Source organism: Anomaloglossus baeobatrachus, unplaced genomic scaffold (assembly GCF_048569485.1).
Source record: "Anomaloglossus baeobatrachus isolate aAnoBae1 unplaced genomic scaffold, aAnoBae1.hap1 Scaffold_2628, whole genome shotgun sequence".
NCBI lineage: Eukaryota > Metazoa > Chordata > Amphibia > Anura > Aromobatidae > Anomaloglossus > Anomaloglossus baeobatrachus.
In genome coordinates, this window is record NW_027442164.1 from 57486 (window position 1) to 76536 (window position 19051).

General features: G+C 46.7%; 14 non-coding genes across 14 annotated transcripts; all 14 read left to right on the top strand.

Moving 5' to 3' along the window:
* The first annotated feature begins 1275 nt into the window (after positions 1–1275).
* LOC142264146 (U2 spliceosomal RNA) lies at positions 1276–1460 on the top strand. Its single transcript, XR_012730732.1, has one exon. It is a non-coding gene; the product is annotated as a U2 spliceosomal RNA (small nuclear RNA).
* Positions 1461–2577: 1117 nt separating this feature from the next.
* Positions 2578–2768, top strand: LOC142264187 (U2 spliceosomal RNA). The gene has a single exon (XR_012730764.1). It is a non-coding gene; the product is annotated as a U2 spliceosomal RNA (small nuclear RNA).
* A 1117-nt stretch (positions 2769–3885) lies between these two features.
* On the top strand, positions 3886–4076 carry LOC142264188 (U2 spliceosomal RNA). The gene has a single exon (XR_012730765.1). It is a non-coding gene; the product is annotated as a U2 spliceosomal RNA (small nuclear RNA).
* A 1117-nt stretch (positions 4077–5193) lies between these two features.
* Positions 5194–5384, top strand: LOC142264190 (U2 spliceosomal RNA). Its single transcript, XR_012730766.1, has one exon. It is a non-coding gene; the product is annotated as a U2 spliceosomal RNA (small nuclear RNA).
* A 1117-nt stretch (positions 5385–6501) lies between these two features.
* Positions 6502–6692, top strand: LOC142264191 (U2 spliceosomal RNA). Its single transcript, XR_012730767.1, has one exon. It is a non-coding gene; the product is annotated as a U2 spliceosomal RNA (small nuclear RNA).
* Positions 6693–7809: 1117 nt separating this feature from the next.
* On the top strand, positions 7810–8000 carry LOC142264192 (U2 spliceosomal RNA). Its single transcript, XR_012730768.1, has one exon. It is a non-coding gene; the product is annotated as a U2 spliceosomal RNA (small nuclear RNA).
* A 1117-nt stretch (positions 8001–9117) lies between these two features.
* Positions 9118–9308, top strand: LOC142264193 (U2 spliceosomal RNA). The gene has a single exon (XR_012730769.1). It is a non-coding gene; the product is annotated as a U2 spliceosomal RNA (small nuclear RNA).
* A 1117-nt stretch (positions 9309–10425) lies between these two features.
* Positions 10426–10616, top strand: LOC142264195 (U2 spliceosomal RNA). Its single transcript, XR_012730771.1, has one exon. It is a non-coding gene; the product is annotated as a U2 spliceosomal RNA (small nuclear RNA).
* A 1117-nt stretch (positions 10617–11733) lies between these two features.
* Positions 11734–11924, top strand: LOC142264196 (U2 spliceosomal RNA). Its single transcript, XR_012730772.1, has one exon. It is a non-coding gene; the product is annotated as a U2 spliceosomal RNA (small nuclear RNA).
* Positions 11925–13041: 1117 nt separating this feature from the next.
* On the top strand, positions 13042–13232 carry LOC142264197 (U2 spliceosomal RNA). Its single transcript, XR_012730773.1, has one exon. It is a non-coding gene; the product is annotated as a U2 spliceosomal RNA (small nuclear RNA).
* A 1117-nt stretch (positions 13233–14349) lies between these two features.
* On the top strand, positions 14350–14540 carry LOC142264198 (U2 spliceosomal RNA). The gene has a single exon (XR_012730774.1). It is a non-coding gene; the product is annotated as a U2 spliceosomal RNA (small nuclear RNA).
* Positions 14541–15657: 1117 nt separating this feature from the next.
* LOC142264199 (U2 spliceosomal RNA) lies at positions 15658–15848 on the top strand. Its single transcript, XR_012730775.1, has one exon. It is a non-coding gene; the product is annotated as a U2 spliceosomal RNA (small nuclear RNA).
* A 1117-nt stretch (positions 15849–16965) lies between these two features.
* Positions 16966–17156, top strand: LOC142264050 (U2 spliceosomal RNA). The gene has a single exon (XR_012730646.1). It is a non-coding gene; the product is annotated as a U2 spliceosomal RNA (small nuclear RNA).
* Positions 17157–18273: 1117 nt separating this feature from the next.
* On the top strand, positions 18274–18464 carry LOC142264051 (U2 spliceosomal RNA). Its single transcript, XR_012730647.1, has one exon. It is a non-coding gene; the product is annotated as a U2 spliceosomal RNA (small nuclear RNA).
* The last annotated feature ends 587 nt before the right edge of the window (positions 18465–19051 follow it).

Consider the following 19051-nt stretch of genomic DNA (forward strand, 5'->3'; position numbering starts at 1 on the left):
AGCCCGATTAGCGAATTGAAATGAATTTTTATCTAACACACTTTTTACTTGCTTTATTCATCCAAATAGCAAACTCATCACCACTCAACTTCACCAACTCTGCTATGTCCCGTGCAGTATCTTGTTGTCAGTCTAATCTAGATCATGTGTAATTGAATGGAATAGATCCCTTTTGGACAAAGTGGAGTCAGATGCTGCAGTGACCACAGGTGTGAGAGGATCTACAATTGGCATCTGGTGTTATCTCTCTGCTTCCACTCCAAATAAAGTTACCTGTTGTTACCTGAACGTCAAATACTAAGAATGGGCGGCCTATGAAAGAATTAGTACTTTCATTAAGTATACTAAACCGGCTAATTGGGAATAGACAAACTGTAAAAAGCCCTCTGAGAAAGCCCCTCTCTAACCTTTGTTAGTAAGCTTTTCTGTAGCCTGCCTGTTGATGTATTTTCGGTTTGAACAGTGCACAACATGAAGAGACGGAACACTGGCGGCTTGTCACAATGCCCCCCGATGACATCACAATAGCGCTGCTGCCTAGAAAACAAGCTGCGCAGAAGAAGTTGTTCTTTGGGTGGGAGGGTGGGCTAGTGGAAGGAGGGGGCAATCTCTTTTTTTCCCGGGTGGTAGGGGGATGACAGGAGAAGGGAAGCGGGTGGTGAGAAAGGTACAGAGGGCAGGGTTTGGGGGCTGGGAAGGAAAGGGAAAAGATTAGGGTTTGGGGATGATGAAAGGGCTTTCTACGGGTAAGGATGGCAAAGGGTGGCAGTGACGGAAAGTCAGGCAACCTGTCCTGTCCGTCTTTTTGTATCGTGAATTGGAAAGACTGCAAGGGGGAGGGGAGTTGCTTGCACCCTAAAGGAGGAGTTATTCAGATTCATTGCAGTGGGCGGCGGCTGCAAAACGCACCATTCTTCTTGTTTTTGCTCTGCAAAGCAGCCTTTTCAAGGGTTGGCTTGGGTGACAAAATGTCTTGTGTAGGCGTGGGTTTGTCTCCCTCTCGCTCTCTCTCCCTAAGATGTGTCCGGCATAGGCCAGGGTGCCACTCGAGGCCCAAACCAATTCTGGTTATCGCTTCTCGGCCTTTTGGCTAAGATCAAGTGTAGTCCCTTCATTGGGTTTTCCTTGGTCTTGGCTGGGAGGGGCCCGGGCTTGCACAACCGCCGGCCTCGGGGATTGTTGCGCCTTTTGGTGCTTACGTCCCCTTATGGCTGGTGGTTCCTGGGCTCGGGAGGCGATCACCTGCGGCACTGCGCTTTTGTGTGGTGGCCGATGACCGTTTTCTGAAATTTGCGGATGAATTCTAATCTGTTCTTATCAGTTTAATATCTGATACGTCCCCTATCTGGGGACCATATATTAAATGGATTTTTAGAACAGGGAGATGGAAAAAGAGCTTGCTCTGTCCACTCCACGCATTGACCTGGTATTGCAGTACCTCCAGGAACGGTGCACCCCTTCTTAACCCAGTTTCCAAAAGCAGAACTCGATTCACCTGATTCATATTAGCCCGATTAGCGAATTGAAATGAATTTTTATCTAACACACTTTTTACTTGCTTTATTCATCCAAATAGCAAACTCATCACCACTCAACTTCACCAACTCTGCTATGTCCCGTGCAGTATCTTGTTGTCAGTCTAATCTAGATCATGTGTAATTGAATGGAATAGATCCCTTTTGGACAAAGTGGAGTCAGATGCTGCAGTGACCACAGGTGTGAGAGGATCTACAATTGGCATCTGGTGTTATCTCTCTGCTTCCACTCCAAATAAAGTTACCTGTTGTTACCTGAACGTCAAATACTAAGAATGGGCGGCCTATGAAAGAATTAGTACTTTCATTAAGTATACTAAACCGGCTAATTGGGAATAGACAAACTGTAAAAAGCCCTCTGAGAAAGCCCCTCTCTAACCTTTGTTAGTAAGCTTTTCTGTAGCCTGCCTGTTGATGTATTTTCGGTTTGAACAGTGCACAACATGAAGAGACGGAACACTGGCGGCTTGTCACAATGCCCCCCGATGACATCACAATAGCGCTGCTGCCTAGAAAACAAGCTGCGCAGAAGAAGTTGTTCTTTGGGTGGGAGGGTGGGCTAGTGGAAGGAGGGGGCAATCTCTTTTTTTCCCGGGTGGTAGGGGGATGACAGGAGAAGGGAAGCGGGTGGTGAGAAAGGTACAGAGGGCAGGGTTTGGGGGCTGGGAAGGAAAGGGAAAAGATTAGGGTTTGGGGATGATGAAAGGGCTTTCTACGGGTAAGGATGGCAAAGGGTGGCAGTGACGGAAAGTCAGGCAACCTGTCCTGTCCGTCTTTTTGTATCGTGAATTGGAAAGACTGCAAGGGGGAGGGGAGTTGCTTGCGCCCTAAAGGAGGAGTTATTCAGATTCATTGCAGTGGGCGGCGGCTGCAAAACGCACCATTCTTCTTGTTTTTGCTCTGCAAAGCAGCCTTTTCAAGGGTTGGCTTGGGTGACAAAATGTCTTGTGTAGGCGTGGGTTTGTCTCCCTCTCGCTCTCTCTCCCTAAGATGTGTCCGGCATAGGCCAGGGTGCCACTCGAGGCCCAAACCAATTCTGGTTATCGCTTCTCGGCCTTTTGGCTAAGATCAAGTGTAGTATCTGTTCTTATCAGTTTAATATCTGATACGTCCCCTATCTGGGGACCATATATTAAATGGATTTTTAGAACAGGGAGATGGAAAAAGAGCTTGCTCTGTCCACTCCACGCATTGACCTGGTATTGCAGTACCTCCAGGAACGGTGCACCCCTTCTTAACCCAGTTTCCAAAAGCAGAACTCGATTCACCTGATTCATATTAGCCCGATTAGCGAATTGAAATGAATTTTTATCTAACACACTTTTTACTTGCTTTATTCATCCAAATAGCAAACTCATCACCACTCAACTTCACCAACTCTGCTATGTCCCGTGCAGTATCTTGTTGTCAGTCTAATCTAGATCATGTGTAATTGAATGGAATAGATCCCTTTTGGACAAAGTGGAGTCAGATGCTGCAGTGACCACAGGTGTGAGAGGATCTACAATTGGCATCTGGTGTTATCTCTCTGCTTCCACTCCAAATAAAGTTACCTGTTGTTACCTGAACGTCAAATACTAAGAATGGGCGGCCTATGAAAGAATTAGTACTTTCATTAAGTATACTAAACCGGCTAATTGGGAATAGACAAACTGTAAAAAGCCCTCTGAGAAAGCCCCTCTCTAACCTTTGTTAGTAAGCTTTTCTGTAGCCTGCCTGTTGATGTATTTTCGGTTTGAACAGTGCACAACATGAAGAGACGGAACACTGGCGGCTTGTCACAATGCCCCCCGATGACATCACAATAGCGCTGCTGCCTAGAAAACAAGCTGCGCAGAAGAAGTTGTTCTTTGGGTGGGAGGGTGGGCTAGTGGAAGGAGGGGGCAATCTCTTTTTTTCCCGGGTGGTAGGGGGATGACAGGAGAAGGGAAGCGGGTGGTGAGAAAGGTACAGAGGGCAGGGTTTGGGGGCTGGGAAGGAAAGGGAAAAGATTAGGGTTTGGGGATGATGAAAGGGCTTTCTACGGGTAAGGATGGCAAAGGGTGGCAGTGACGGAAAGTCAGGCAACCTGTCCTGTCCGTCTTTTTGTATCGTGAATTGGAAAGACTGCAAGGGGGAGGGGAGTTGCTTGCGCCCTAAAGGAGGAGTTATTCAGATTCATTGCAGTGGGCGGCGGCTGCAAAACGCACCATTCTTCTTGTTTTTGCTCTGCAAAGCAGCCTTTTCAAGGGTTGGCTTGGGTGACAAAATGTCTTGTGTAGGCGTGGGTTTGTCTCCCTCTCGCTCTCTCTCCCTAAGATGTGTCCGGCATAGGCCAGGGTGCCACTCGAGGCCCAAACCAATTCTGGTTATCGCTTCTCGGCCTTTTGGCTAAGATCAAGTGTAGTATCTGTTCTTATCAGTTTAATATCTGATACGTCCCCTATCTGGGGACCATATATTAAATGGATTTTTAGAACAGGGAGATGGAAAAAGAGCTTGCTCTGTCCACTCCACGCATTGACCTGGTATTGCAGTACCTCCAGGAACGGTGCACCCCTTCTTAACCCAGTTTCCAAAAGCAGAACTCGATTCACCTGATTCATATTAGCCCGATTAGCGAATTGAAATGAATTTTTATCTAACACACTTTTTACTTGCTTTATTCATCCAAATAGCAAACTCATCACCACTCAACTTCACCAACTCTGCTATGTCCCGTGCAGTATCTTGTTGTCAGTCTAATCTAGATCATGTGTAATTGAATGGAATAGATCCCTTTTGGACAAAGTGGAGTCAGATGCTGCAGTGACCACAGGTGTGAGAGGATCTACAATTGGCATCTGGTGTTATCTCTCTGCTTCCACTCCAAATAAAGTTACCTGTTGTTACCTGAACGTCAAATACTAAGAATGGGCGGCCTATGAAAGAATTAGTACTTTCATTAAGTATACTAAACCGGCTAATTGGGAATAGACAAACTGTAAAAAGCCCTCTGAGAAAGCCCCTCTCTAACCTTTGTTAGTAAGCTTTTCTGTAGCCTGCCTGTTGATGTATTTTCGGTTTGAACAGTGCACAACATGAAGAGACGGAACACTGGCGGCTTGTCACAATGCCCCCCGATGACATCACAATAGCGCTGCTGCCTAGAAAACAAGCTGCGCAGAAGAAGTTGTTCTTTGGGTGGGAGGGTGGGCTAGTGGAAGGAGGGGGCAATCTCTTTTTTTCCCGGGTGGTAGGGGGATGACAGGAGAAGGGAAGCGGGTGGTGAGAAAGGTACAGAGGGCAGGGTTTGGGGGCTGGGAAGGAAAGGGAAAAGATTAGGGTTTGGGGATGATGAAAGGGCTTTCTACGGGTAAGGATGGCAAAGGGTGGCAGTGACGGAAAGTCAGGCAACCTGTCCTGTCCGTCTTTTTGTATCGTGAATTGGAAAGACTGCAAGGGGGAGGGGAGTTGCTTGCGCCCTAAAGGAGGAGTTATTCAGATTCATTGCAGTGGGCGGCGGCTGCAAAACGCACCATTCTTCTTGTTTTTGCTCTGCAAAGCAGCCTTTTCAAGGGTTGGCTTGGGTGACAAAATGTCTTGTGTAGGCGTGGGTTTGTCTCCCTCTCGCTCTCTCTCCCTAAGATGTGTCCGGCATAGGCCAGGGTGCCACTCGAGGCCCAAACCAATTCTGGTTATCGCTTCTCGGCCTTTTGGCTAAGATCAAGTGTAGTATCTGTTCTTATCAGTTTAATATCTGATACGTCCCCTATCTGGGGACCATATATTAAATGGATTTTTAGAACAGGGAGATGGAAAAAGAGCTTGCTCTGTCCACTCCACGCATTGACCTGGTATTGCAGTACCTCCAGGAACGGTGCACCCCTTCTTAACCCAGTTTCCAAAAGCAGAACTCGATTCACCTGATTCATATTAGCCCGATTAGCGAATTGAAATGAATTTTTATCTAACACACTTTTTACTTGCTTTATTCATCCAAATAGCAAACTCATCACCACTCAACTTCACCAACTCTGCTATGTCCCGTGCAGTATCTTGTTGTCAGTCTAATCTAGATCATGTGTAATTGAATGGAATAGATCCCTTTTGGACAAAGTGGAGTCAGATGCTGCAGTGACCACAGGTGTGAGAGGATCTACAATTGGCATCTGGTGTTATCTCTCTGCTTCCACTCCAAATAAAGTTACCTGTTGTTACCTGAACGTCAAATACTAAGAATGGGCGGCCTATGAAAGAATTAGTACTTTCATTAAGTATACTAAACCGGCTAATTGGGAATAGACAAACTGTAAAAAGCCCTCTGAGAAAGCCCCTCTCTAACCTTTGTTAGTAAGCTTTTCTGTAGCCTGCCTGTTGATGTATTTTCGGTTTGAACAGTGCACAACATGAAGAGACGGAACACTGGCGGCTTGTCACAATGCCCCCCGATGACATCACAATAGCGCTGCTGCCTAGAAAACAAGCTGCGCAGAAGAAGTTGTTCTTTGGGTGGGAGGGTGGGCTAGTGGAAGGAGGGGGCAATCTCTTTTTTTCCCGGGTGGTAGGGGGATGACAGGAGAAGGGAAGCGGGTGGTGAGAAAGGTACAGAGGGCAGGGTTTGGGGGCTGGGAAGGAAAGGGAAAAGATTAGGGTTTGGGGATGATGAAAGGGCTTTCTACGGGTAAGGATGGCAAAGGGTGGCAGTGACGGAAAGTCAGGCAACCTGTCCTGTCCGTCTTTTTGTATCGTGAATTGGAAAGACTGCAAGGGGGAGGGGAGTTGCTTGCGCCCTAAAGGAGGAGTTATTCAGATTCATTGCAGTGGGCGGCGGCTGCAAAACGCACCATTCTTCTTGTTTTTGCTCTGCAAAGCAGCCTTTTCAAGGGTTGGCTTGGGTGACAAAATGTCTTGTGTAGGCGTGGGTTTGTCTCCCTCTCGCTCTCTCTCCCTAAGATGTGTCCGGCATAGGCCAGGGTGCCACTCGAGGCCCAAACCAATTCTGGTTATCGCTTCTCGGCCTTTTGGCTAAGATCAAGTGTAGTATCTGTTCTTATCAGTTTAATATCTGATACGTCCCCTATCTGGGGACCATATATTAAATGGATTTTTAGAACAGGGAGATGGAAAAAGAGCTTGCTCTGTCCACTCCACGCATTGACCTGGTATTGCAGTACCTCCAGGAACGGTGCACCCCTTCTTAACCCAGTTTCCAAAAGCAGAACTCGATTCACCTGATTCATATTAGCCCGATTAGCGAATTGAAATGAATTTTTATCTAACACACTTTTTACTTGCTTTATTCATCCAAATAGCAAACTCATCACCACTCAACTTCACCAACTCTGCTATGTCCCGTGCAGTATCTTGTTGTCAGTCTAATCTAGATCATGTGTAATTGAATGGAATAGATCCCTTTTGGACAAAGTGGAGTCAGATGCTGCAGTGACCACAGGTGTGAGAGGATCTACAATTGGCATCTGGTGTTATCTCTCTGCTTCCACTCCAAATAAAGTTACCTGTTGTTACCTGAACGTCAAATACTAAGAATGGGCGGCCTATGAAAGAATTAGTACTTTCATTAAGTATACTAAACCGGCTAATTGGGAATAGACAAACTGTAAAAAGCCCTCTGAGAAAGCCCCTCTCTAACCTCTGTTAGTAAGCTTTTCTGTAGCCTGCCTGTTGATGTATTTTCGGTTTGAACAGTGCACAACATGAAGAGACGGAACACTGGCGGCTTGTCACAATGCCCCCCGATGACATCACAATAGCGCTGCTGCCTAGAAAACAAGCTGCGCAGAAGAAGTTGTTCTTTGGGTGGGAGGGTGGGCTAGTGGAAGGAGGGGGCAATCTCTTTTTTTCCCGGGTGGTAGGGGGATGACAGGAGAAGGGAAGCGGGTGGTGAGAAAGGTACAGAGGGCAGGGTTTGGGGGCTGGGAAGGAAAGGGAAAAGATTAGGGTTTGGGGATGATGAAAGGGCTTTCTACGGGTAAGGATGGCAAAGGGTGGCAGTGACGGAAAGTCAGGCAACCTGTCCTGTCCGTCTTTTTGTATCGTGAATTGGAAAGACTGCAAGGGGGAGGGGAGTTGCTTGCGCCCTAAAGGAGGAGTTATTCAGATTCATTGCAGTGGGCGGCGGCTGCAAAACGCACCATTCTTCTTGTTTTTGCTCTGCAAAGCAGCCTTTTCAAGGGTTGGCTTGGGTGACAAAATGTCTTGTGTAGGCGTGGGTTTGTCTCCCTCTCGCTCTCTCTCCCTAAGATGTGTCCGGCATAGGCCAGGGTGCCACTCGAGGCCCAAACCAATTCTGGTTATCGCTTCTCGGCCTTTTGGCTAAGATCAAGTGTAGTATCTGTTCTTATCAGTTTAATATCTGATACGTCCCCTATCTGGGGACCATATATTAAATGGATTTTTAGAACAGGGAGATGGAAAAAGAGCTTGCTCTGTCCACTCCACGCATTGACCTGGTATTGCAGTACCTCCAGGAACGGTGCACCCCTTCTTAACCCAGTTTCCAAAAGCAGAACTCGATTCACCTGATTCATATTAGCCCGATTAGCGAATTGAAATGAATTTTTATCTAACACACTTTTTACTTGCTTTATTCATCCAAATAGCAAACTCATCACCACTCAACTTCACCAACTCTGCTATGTCCCGTGCAGTATCTTGTTGTCAGTCTAATCTAGATCATGTGTAATTGAATGGAATAGATCCCTTTTGGACAAAGTGGAGTCAGATGCTGCAGTGACCACAGGTGTGAGAGGATCTACAATTGGCATCTGGTGTTATCTCTCTGCTTCCACTCCAAATAAAGTTACCTGTTGTTACCTGAACGTCAAATACTAAGAATGGGCGGCCTATGAAAGAATTAGTACTTTCATTAAGTATACTAAACCGGCTAATTGGGAATAGACAAACTGTAAAAAGCCCTCTGAGAAAGCCCCTCTCTAACCTTTGTTAGTAAGCTTTTCTGTAGCCTGCCTGTTGATGTATTTTCGGTTTGAACAGTGCACAACATGAAGAGACGGAACACTGGCGGCTTGTCACAATGCCCCCCGATGACATCACAATAGCGCTGCTGCCTAGAAAACAAGCTGCGCAGAAGAAGTTGTTCTTTGGGTGGGAGGGTGGGCTAGTGGAAGGAGGGGGCAATCTCTTTTTTTCCCGGGTGGTAGGGGGATGACAGGAGAAGGGAAGCGGGTGGTGAGAAAGGTACAGAGGGCAGGGTTTGGGGGCTGGGAAGGAAAGGGAAAAGATTAGGGTTTGGGGATGATGAAAGGGCTTTCTACGGGTAAGGATGGCAAAGGGTGGCAGTGACGGAAAGTCAGGCAACCTGTCCTGTCCGTCTTTTTGTATCGTGAATTGGAAAGACTGCAAGGGGGAGGGGAGTTGCTTGCGCCCTAAAGGAGGAGTTATTCAGATTCATTGCAGTGGGCGGCGGCTGCAAAACGCACCATTCTTCTTGTTTTTGCTCTGCAAAGCAGCCTTTTCAAGGGTTGGCTTGGGTGACAAAATGTCTTGTGTAGGCGTGGGTTTGTCTCCCTCTCGCTCTCTCTCCCTAAGATGTGTCCGGCATAGGCCAGGGTGCCACTCGAGGCCCAAACCAATTCTGGTTATCGCTTCTCGGCCTTTTGGCTAAGATCAAGTGTAGTATCTGTTCTTATCAGTTTAATATCTGATACGTCCCCTATCTGGGGACCATATATTAAATGGATTTTTAGAACAGGGAGATGGAAAAAGAGCTTGCTCTGTCCACTCCACGCATTGACCTGGTATTGCAGTACCTCCAGGAACGGTGCACCCCTTCTTAACCCAGTTTCCAAAAGCAGAACTCGATTCACCTGATTCATATTAGCCCGATTAGCGAATTGAAATGAATTTTTATCTAACACACTTTTTACTTGCTTTATTCATCCAAATAGCAAACTCATCACCACTCAACTTCACCAACTCTGCTATGTCCCGTGCAGTATCTTGTTGTCAGTCTAATCTAGATCATGTGTAATTGAATGGAATAGATCCCTTTTGGACAAAGTGGAGTCAGATGCTGCAGTGACCACAGGTGTGAGAGGATCTACAATTGGCATCTGGTGTTATCTCTCTGCTTCCACTCCAAATAAAGTTACCTGTTGTTACCTGAACGTCAAATACTAAGAATGGGCGGCCTATGAAAGAATTAGTACTTTCATTAAGTATACTAAACCGGCTAATTGGGAATAGACAAACTGTAAAAAGCCCTCTGAGAAAGCCCCTCTCTAACCTTTGTTAGTAAGCTTTTCTGTAGCCTGCCTGTTGATGTATTTTCGGTTTGAACAGTGCACAACATGAAGAGACGGAACACTGGCGGCTTGTCACAATGCCCCCCGATGACATCACAATAGCGCTGCTGCCTAGAAAACAAGCTGCGCAGAAGAAGTTGTTCTTTGGGTGGGAGGGTGGGCTAGTGGAAGGAGGGGGCAATCTCTTTTTTTCCCGGGTGGTAGGGGGATGACAGGAGAAGGGAAGCGGGTGGTGAGAAAGGTACAGAGGGCAGGGTTTGGGGGCTGGGAAGGAAAGGGAAAAGATTAGGGTTTGGGGATGATGAAAGGGCTTTCTACGGGTAAGGATGGCAAAGGGTGGCAGTGACGGAAAGTCAGGCAACCTGTCCTGTCCGTCTTTTTGTATCGTGAATTGGAAAGACTGCAAGGGGGAGGGGAGTTGCTTGCGCCCTAAAGGAGGAGTTATTCAGATTCATTGCAGTGGGCGGCGGCTGCAAAACGCACCATTCTTCTTGTTTTTGCTCTGCAAAGCAGCCTTTTCAAGGGTTGGCTTGGGTGACAAAATGTCTTGTGTAGGCGTGGGTTTGTCTCCCTCTCGCTCTCTCTCCCTAAGATGTGTCCGGCATAGGCCAGGGTGCCACTCGAGGCCCAAACCAATTCTGGTTATCGCTTCTCGGCCTTTTGGCTAAGATCAAGTGTAGTATCTGTTCTTATCAGTTTAATATCTGATACGTCCCCTATCTGGGGACCATATATTAAATGGATTTTTAGAACAGGGAGATGGAAAAAGAGCTTGCTCTGTCCACTCCACGCATTGACCTGGTATTGCAGTACCTCCAGGAACGGTGCACCCCTTCTTAACCCAGTTTCCAAAAGCAGAACTCGATTCACCTGATTCATATTAGCCCGATTAGCGAATTGAAATGAATTTTTATCTAACACACTTTTTACTTGCTTTATTCATCCAAATAGCAAACTCATCACCACTCAACTTCACCAACTCTGCTATGTCCCGTGCAGTATCTTGTTGTCAGTCTAATCTAGATCATGTGTAATTGAATGGAATAGATCCCTTTTGGACAAAGTGGAGTCAGATGCTGCAGTGACCACAGGTGTGAGAGGATCTACAATTGGCATCTGGTGTTATCTCTCTGCTTCCACTCCAAATAAAGTTACCTGTTGTTACCTGAACGTCAAATACTAAGAATGGGCGGCCTATGAAAGAATTAGTACTTTCATTAAGTATACTAAACCGGCTAATTGGGAATAGACAAACTGTAAAAAGCCCTCTGAGAAAGCCCCTCTCTAACCTTTGTTAGTAAGCTTTTCTGTAGCCTGCCTGTTGATGTATTTTCGGTTTGAACAGTGCACAACATGAAGAGACGGAACAGTGGCGGCTTGTCACAATGCCCCCCGATGACATCACAATAGCGCTGCTGCCTAGAAAACAAGCTGCGCAGAAGAAGTTGTTCTTTGGGTGGGAGGGTGGGCTAGTGGAAGGAGGGGGCAATCTCTTTTTTTCCCGGGTGGTAGGGGGATGACAGGAGAAGGGAAGCGGGTGGTGAGAAAGGTACAGAGGGCAGGGTTTGGGGGCTGGGAAGGAAAGGGAAAAGATTAGGGTTTGGGGATGATGAAAGGGCTTTCTACGGGTAAGGATGGCAAAGGGTGGCAGTGACGGAAAGTCAGGCAACCTGTCCTGTCCGTCTTTTTGTATCGTGAATTGGAAAGACTGCAAGGGGGAGGGGAGTTGCTTGCGCCCTAAAGGAGGAGTTATTCAGATTCATTGCAGTGGGCGGCGGCTGCAAAACGCACCATTCTTCTTGTTTTTGCTCTGCAAAGCAGCCTTTTCAAGGGTTGGCTTGGGTGACAAAATGTCTTGTGTAGGCGTGGGTTTGTCTCCCTCTCGCTCTCTCTCCCTAAGATGTGTCCGGCATAGGCCAGGGTGCCACTCGAGGCCCAAACCAATTCTGGTTATCGCTTCTCGGCCTTTTGGCTAAGATCAAGTGTAGTATCTGTTCTTATCAGTTTAATATCTGATACGTCCCCTATCTGGGGACCATATATTAAATGGATTTTTAGAACAGGGAGATGGAAAAAGAGCTTGCTCTGTCCACTCCACGCATTGACCTGGTATTGCAGTACCTCCAGGAACGGTGCACCCCTTCTTAACCCAGTTTCCAAAAGCAGAACTCGATTCACCTGATTCATATTAGCCCGATTAGCGAATTGAAATGAATTTTTATCTAACACACTTTTTACTTGCTTTATTCATCCAAATAGCAAACTCATCACCACTCAACTTCACCAACTCTGCTATGTCCCGTGCAGTATCTTGTTGTCAGTCTAATCTAGATCATGTGTAATTGAATGGAATAGATCCCTTTTGGACAAAGTGGAGTCAGATGCTGCAGTGACCACAGGTGTGAGAGGATCTACAATTGGCATCTGGTGTTATCTCTCTGCTTCCACTCCAAATAAAGTTACCTGTTGTTACCTGAACGTCAAATACTAAGAATGGGCGGCCTATGAAAGAATTAGTACTTTCATTAAGTATACTAAACCGGCTAATTGGGAATAGACAAACTGTAAAAAGCCCTCTGAGAAAGCCCCTCTCTAACCTTTGTTAGTAAGCTTTTCTGTAGCCTGCCTGTTGATGTATTTTCGGTTTGAACAGTGCACAACATGAAGAGACGGAACACTGGCGGCTTGTCACAATGCCCCCCGATGACATCACAATAGCGCTGCTGCCTAGAAAACAAGCTGCGCAGAAGAAGTTGTTCTTTGGGTGGGAGGGTGGGCTAGTGGAAGGAGGGGGCAATCTCTTTTTTTCCCGGGTGGTAGGGGGATGACAGGAGAAGGGAAGCGGGTGGTGAGAAAGGTACAGAGGGCAGGGTTTGGGGGCTGGGAAGGAAAGGGAAAAGATTAGGGTTTGGGGATGATGAAAGGGCTTTCTACGGGTAAGGATGGCAAAGGGTGGCAGTGACGGAAAGTCAGGCAACCTGTCCTGTCCGTCTTTTTGTATCGTGAATTGGAAAGACTGCAAGGGGGAGGGGAGTTGCTTGCGCCCTAAAGGAGGAGTTATTCAGATTCATTGCAGTGGGCGGCGGCTGCAAAACGCACCATTCTTCTTGTTTTTGCTCTGCAAAGCAGCCTTTTCAAGGGTTGGCTTGGGTGACAAAATGTCTTGTGTAGGCGTGGGTTTGTCTCCCTCTCGCTCTCTCTCCCTAAGATGTGTCCGGCATAGGCCAGGGTGCCACTCGAGGCCCAAACCAATTCTGGTTATCGCTTCTCGGCCTTTTGGCTAAGATCAAGTGTAGTATCTGTTCTTATCAGTTTAATATCTGATACGTCCCCTATCTGGGGACCATATATTAAATGGATTTTTAGAACAGGGAGATGGAAAAAGAGCTTGCTCTGTCCACTCCACGCATTGACCTGGTATTGCAGTACCTCCAGGAACGGTGCACCCCTTCTTAACCCAGTTTCCAAAAGCAGAACTCGATTCACCTGATTCATATTAGCCCGATTAGCGAATTGAAATGAATTTTTATCTAACACACTTTTTACTTGCTTTATTCATCCAAATAGCAAACTCATCACCACTCAACTTCACCAACTCTGCTATGTCCCGTGCAGTATCTTGTTGTCAGTCTAATCTAGATCATGTGTAATTGAATGGAATAGATCCCTTTTGGACAAAGTGGAGTCAGATGCTGCAGTGACCACAGGTGTGAGAGGATCTACAATTGGCATCTGGTGTTATCTCTCTGCTTCCACTCCAAATAAAGTTACCTGTTGTTACCTGAACGTCAAATACTAAGAATGGGCGGCCTATGAAAGAATTAGTACTTTCATTAAGTATACTAAACCGGCTAATTGGGAATAGACAAACTGTAAAAAGCCCTCTGAGAAAGCCCCTCTCTAACCTTTGTTAGTAAGCTTTTCTGTAGCCTGCCTGTTGATGTATTTTCGGTTTGAACAGTGCACAACATGAAGAGACGGAACACTGGCGGCTTGTCACAATGCCCCCCGATGACATCACAATAGCGCTGCTGCCTAGAAAACAAGCTGCGCAGAAGAAGTTGTTCTTTGGGTGGGAGGGTGGGCTAGTGGAAGGAGGGGGCAATCTCTTTTTTTCCCGGGTGGTAGGGGGATGACAGGAGAAGGGAAGCGGGTGGTGAGAAAGGTACAGAGGGCAGGGTTTGGGGGCTGGGAAGGAAAGGGAAAAGATTAGGGTTTGGGGATGATGAAAGGGCTTTCTACGGGTAAGGATGGCAAAGGGTGGCAGTGACGGAAAGTCAGGCAACCTGTCCTGTCCGTCTTTTTGTATCGTGAATTGGAAAGACTGCAAGGGGGAGGGGAGTTGCTTGCGCCCTAAAGGAGGAGTTATTCAGATTCATTGCAGTGGGCGGCGGCTGCAAAACGCACCATTCTTCTTGTTTTTGCTCTGCAAAGCAGCCTTTTCAAGGGTTGGCTTGGGTGACAAAATGTCTTGTGTAGGCGTGGGTTTGTCTCCCTCTCGCTCTCTCTCCCTAAGATGTGTCCGGCATAGGCCAGGGTGCCACTCGAGGCCCAAACCAATTCTGGTTATCGCTTCTCGGCCTTTTGGCTAAGATCAAGTGTAGTATCTGTTCTTATCAGTTTAATATCTGATACGTCCCCTATCTGGGGACCATATATTAAATGGATTTTTAGAACAGGGAGATGGAAAAAGAGCTTGCTCTGTCCACTCCACGCATTGACCTGGTATTGCAGTACCTCCAGGAACGGTGCACCCCTTCTTAACCCAGTTTCCAAAAGCAGAACTCGATTCACCTGATTCATATTAGCCCGATTAGCGAATTGAAATGAATTTTTATCTAACACACTTTTTACTTGCTTTATTCATCCAAATAGCAAACTCATCACCACTCAACTTCACCAACTCTGCTATGTCCCGTGCAGTATCTTGTTGTCAGTCTAATCTAGATCATGTGTAATTGAATGGAATAGATCCCTTTTGGACAAAGTGGAGTCAGATGCTGCAGTGACCACAGGTGTGAGAGGATCTACAATTGGCATCTGGTGTTATCTCTCTGCTTCCACTCCAAATAAAGTTACCTGTTGTTACCTGAACGTCAAATACTAAGAATGGGCGGCCTATGAAAGAATTAGTACTTTCATTAAGTATACTAAACCGGCTAATTGGGAATAGACAAACTGTAAAAAGCCCTCTGAGAAAGCCCCTCTCTAACCTTTGTTAGTAAGCTTTTCTGTAGCCTGCCTGTTGATGTATTTTCGGTTTGAACAGTGCACAACATGAAGAGACGGAACACTGGCGGCTTGTCACAATGCCCCCCGATGACATCACAATAGCGCTGCTGCCTAGAAAACAAGCTGCGCAGAAGAAGTTGTTCTTTGGGTGGGAGGGTGGGCTAGTGGAAGGAGGGGGCAATCTCTTTTTTTCCCGGGTGGTAGGGGGATGACAGGAGAAGGGAAGCGGGTGGTGAGAAAGGTACAGAGGGCAGGGTTTGGGGGCTGGGAAGGAAAGGGAAAAGATTAGGGTTTGGGGATGATGAAAGGGCTTTCTACGGGTAAGGATGGCAAAGGGTGGCAGTGACAGAAAGTCAGGCAACCTGTCCTGTCCGTCTTTTTGTATCGTGAATTGGAAAGACTGCAAGGGGGAGGGGAGTTGCTTGCACCCTAAAGGAGGAGTTATTCAGATTCATTGCAGTGGGCGGCGGCTGCAAAACGCACCATTCTTCTTGTTTTTGCTCTGCAAAGCAGCCTTTTCAAGGGTTGGCTTGGGTGACAAAATGTCTTGTGTAGGCGTGGGTTTGTCTCCCTCTCGCTCTCTCTCCCTAAGATGTGTCCGGCATAGGCCAGGGTGCCACTCGAGGCCCAAACCAATTCTGGTTATCGCTTCTCGGCCTTTTGGCTAAGATCAAGTGTAGTATCTGTTCTTATCAGTTTAATATCTGATACGTCCCCTATCTGGGGACCATATATTAAATGGATTTTTAGAACAGGGAGATGGAAAAAGAGCTTGCTCTGTCCACTCCACGCATTGACCTGGTATTGCAGTACCTCCAGGAACGGTGCACCCCTTCTTAACCCAGTTTCCAAAAGCAGAACTCGATTCACCTGATTCATATTAGCCCGATTAGCGAATTGAAATGAATTTTTATCTAACACACTTTTTACTTGCTTTATTCATCCAAATAGCAAACTCATCACCACTCAACTTCACCAACTCTGCTATGTCCCGTGCAGTATCTTGTTGTCAGTCTAATCTAGATCATGTGTAATTGAATGGAATAGATCCCTTTTGGACAAAGTGGAGTCAGATGCTGCAGTGACCACAGGTGTGAGAGGATCTACAATTGGCATCTGGTGTTATCTCTCTGCTTCCACTCCAAATAAAGTTACCTGTTGTTACCTGAACGTCAAATACTAAGAATGGGCGGCCTATGAAAGAATTAGTACTTTCATTAAGTATACTAAACCGGCTAATTGGGAATAGACAAACTGTAAAAAGCCCTCTGAGAAAGCCCCTCTCTAACCTTTGTTAGTAAGCTTTTCTGTAGCCTGCCTGTTGATGTATTTTCGGTTTGAACAGTGCACAACATGAAGAGACGGAACACTGGCGGCTTGTCACAATGCCCCCCGATGACATCACAATAGCGCTGCTGCCTAGAAAACAAGCTGCGCAGAAGAAGTTGTTCTTTGGGTGGGAGGGTGGGCTAGTGGAAGGAGGGGGCAATCTCTTTTTTTCCCGGGTGGTAGGGGGATGACAGGAGAAGGGAAGCGGGTGGTGAGAAAGGTACAGAGGGCAGGGTTTGGGGGCTGGGAAGGAAAGGGAAAAGATTAGGGTTTGGGGATGATGAAAGGGCTTTCTACGGGTAAGGATGGCAAAGGGTGGCAGTGACGGAAAGTCAGGCAACCTGTCCTGTCCGTCTTTTTGTATCGTGAATTGGAAAGACTGCAAGGGGGAGGGGAGTTGCTTGCGCCCTAAAGGAGGAGTTATTCAGATTCATTGCAGTGGGCGGCGGCTGCAAAACGCACCATTCTTCTTGTTTTTGCTCTGCAAAGCAGCCTTTTCAAGGGTTGGCTTGGGTGACAAAATGTCTTGTGTAGGCGTGGGTTTGTCTCCCTCTCGCTCTCTCTCCCTAAGATGTGTCCGGCATAGGCCAGGGTGCCACTCGAGGCCCAAACCAATTCTGGTTATCGCTTCTCGGCCTTTTGGCTAAGATCAAGTGTAGTATCTGTTCTTATCAGTTTAATATCTGATACGTCCCCTATCTGGGGACCATATATTAAATGGATTTTTAGAACAGGGAGATGGAAAAAGAGCTTGCTCTGTCCACTCCACGCATTGACCTGGTATTGCAGTACCTCCAGGAACGGTGCACCCCTTCTTAACCCAGTTTCCAAAAGCAGAACTCGATTCACCTGATTCATATTAGCCCGATTAGCGAATTGAAATGAATTTTTATCTAACACACTTTTTACTTGCTTTATTCATCCAAATAGCAAACTCATCACCACTCAACTTCACCAACTCTGCTATGTCCCGTGCAGTATCTTGTTGTCAGTCTAATCTAGATCATGTGTAATTGAATGGAATAGATCCCTTTTGGACAAAGTGGAGTCAGATGCTGCAGTGACCACAGGTGTGAGAGGATCTACAATTGGCATCTGGTGTTATCTCTCTGCTTCCACTCCAAATAAAGTTACCTGTTGTTACCTGAACGTCAAATACTAAGAATGGGCGGCCTATGAAAGAATTAGTACTTTCATTAAGTATACTAAACCGGCTAATTGGGAATAGACAAACTGTAAAAAGCCCTCTGAGAAAGCCCCTCTCTAACCTTTGTTAGTAAGCTTTTCTGTAGCCTGCCTGTTGATGTATTTTCGGTTTGAACAGTGCACAACATGAAGAGACGGAACACTGGCGGCTTGTCACAATGCCCCCCGATGACATCACAATAGCGCTGCTGCCTAGAAAACAAGCTGCGCAGAAGAAGTTGTTCTTTGGGTGGGAGGGTGGGCTAGTGGAAGGAGGGGGCAATCTCTTTTTTTCCCGGGTGGTAGGGGGATGACAGGAGAAGGGAAGCGGGTGGTGAGAAAGGTACAGAGGGCAGGGTTTGGGGGCTGGGAAGGAAAGGGAAAAGATTAGGGTTTGGGGATGATGAAAGGGCTTTCTACGGGTAAGGATGGCAAAGGGTGGCAGTGACGGAAAGTCAGGCAACCTGTCCTGTCCGTCTTTTTGTATCGTGAATTGGAAAGACTGCAAGGGGGAGGGGAGTTGCTTGCGCCCTAAAGGAGGAGTTATTCAGATTCATTGCAGTGGGCGGCGGCTGCAAAACGCACCATTCTTCTTGTTTTTGCTCTGCAAAGCAGCCTTTTCAAGGGTTGGCTTGGGTGACAAAATGTCTTGTGTAGGCGTGGGTTTGTCTCCCTCTCGCTCTCTCTCCCTAAGATGTGTCCGGCATAGGCCAGGGTGCCACTCGAGGCCCAAACCAATTCTGGTTATCGCTTCTCGGCCTTTTGGCTAAGATCAAGTGTAGTATCTGTTCTTATCAGTTTAATATCTGATACGTCCCCTATCTGGGGACCATATATTAAATGGATTTTTAGAACAGGGAGATGGAAAAAGAGCTTGCTCTGTCCACTCCACGCATTGACCTGGTATTGCAGTACCTCCAGGAACGGTGCACCCCTTCTTAACCCAGTTTCCAAAAGCAGAACTCGATTCACCTGATTCATATTAGCCCGATTAGCGAATTGAAATGAATTTTTATCTAACACACTTTTTACTTGCTTTATTCATCCAAATAGCAAACTCATCACCACTCAACTTCACCAACTCTGCTATGTCCCGTGCAGTATCTTGTTGTCAGTCTAATCTAGATCATGTGTAATTGAATGGAATAGATCCCTTTTGGACAAAGTGGAGTCAGATGCTGCAGTGACCACAGGTGTGAGAGGATCTACAATTGGCATCTGGTGTTATCTCTCTGCTTCCACTCCAAATAAAGTTACCTGTTGTTACCTGAACGTCAAATACTAAGAATGGGCGGCCTATGAAAGAATTAGTACTTTCATTAAGTATACTAAACCGGCTAATTGGGAATAGACAAACTGTAAAAAGCCCTCTGAGAAAGCCCCTCTCTAACCTTTGTTAGTAAGCTTTTCTGTAGCCTGCCTGTTGATGTATTTTCGGTTTGAACAGTGCACAACATGAAGAGACGGAACAGTGGCGGCTTGTCACAATGCCCCCCGATGACATCACAATAGCGCTGCTGCCTA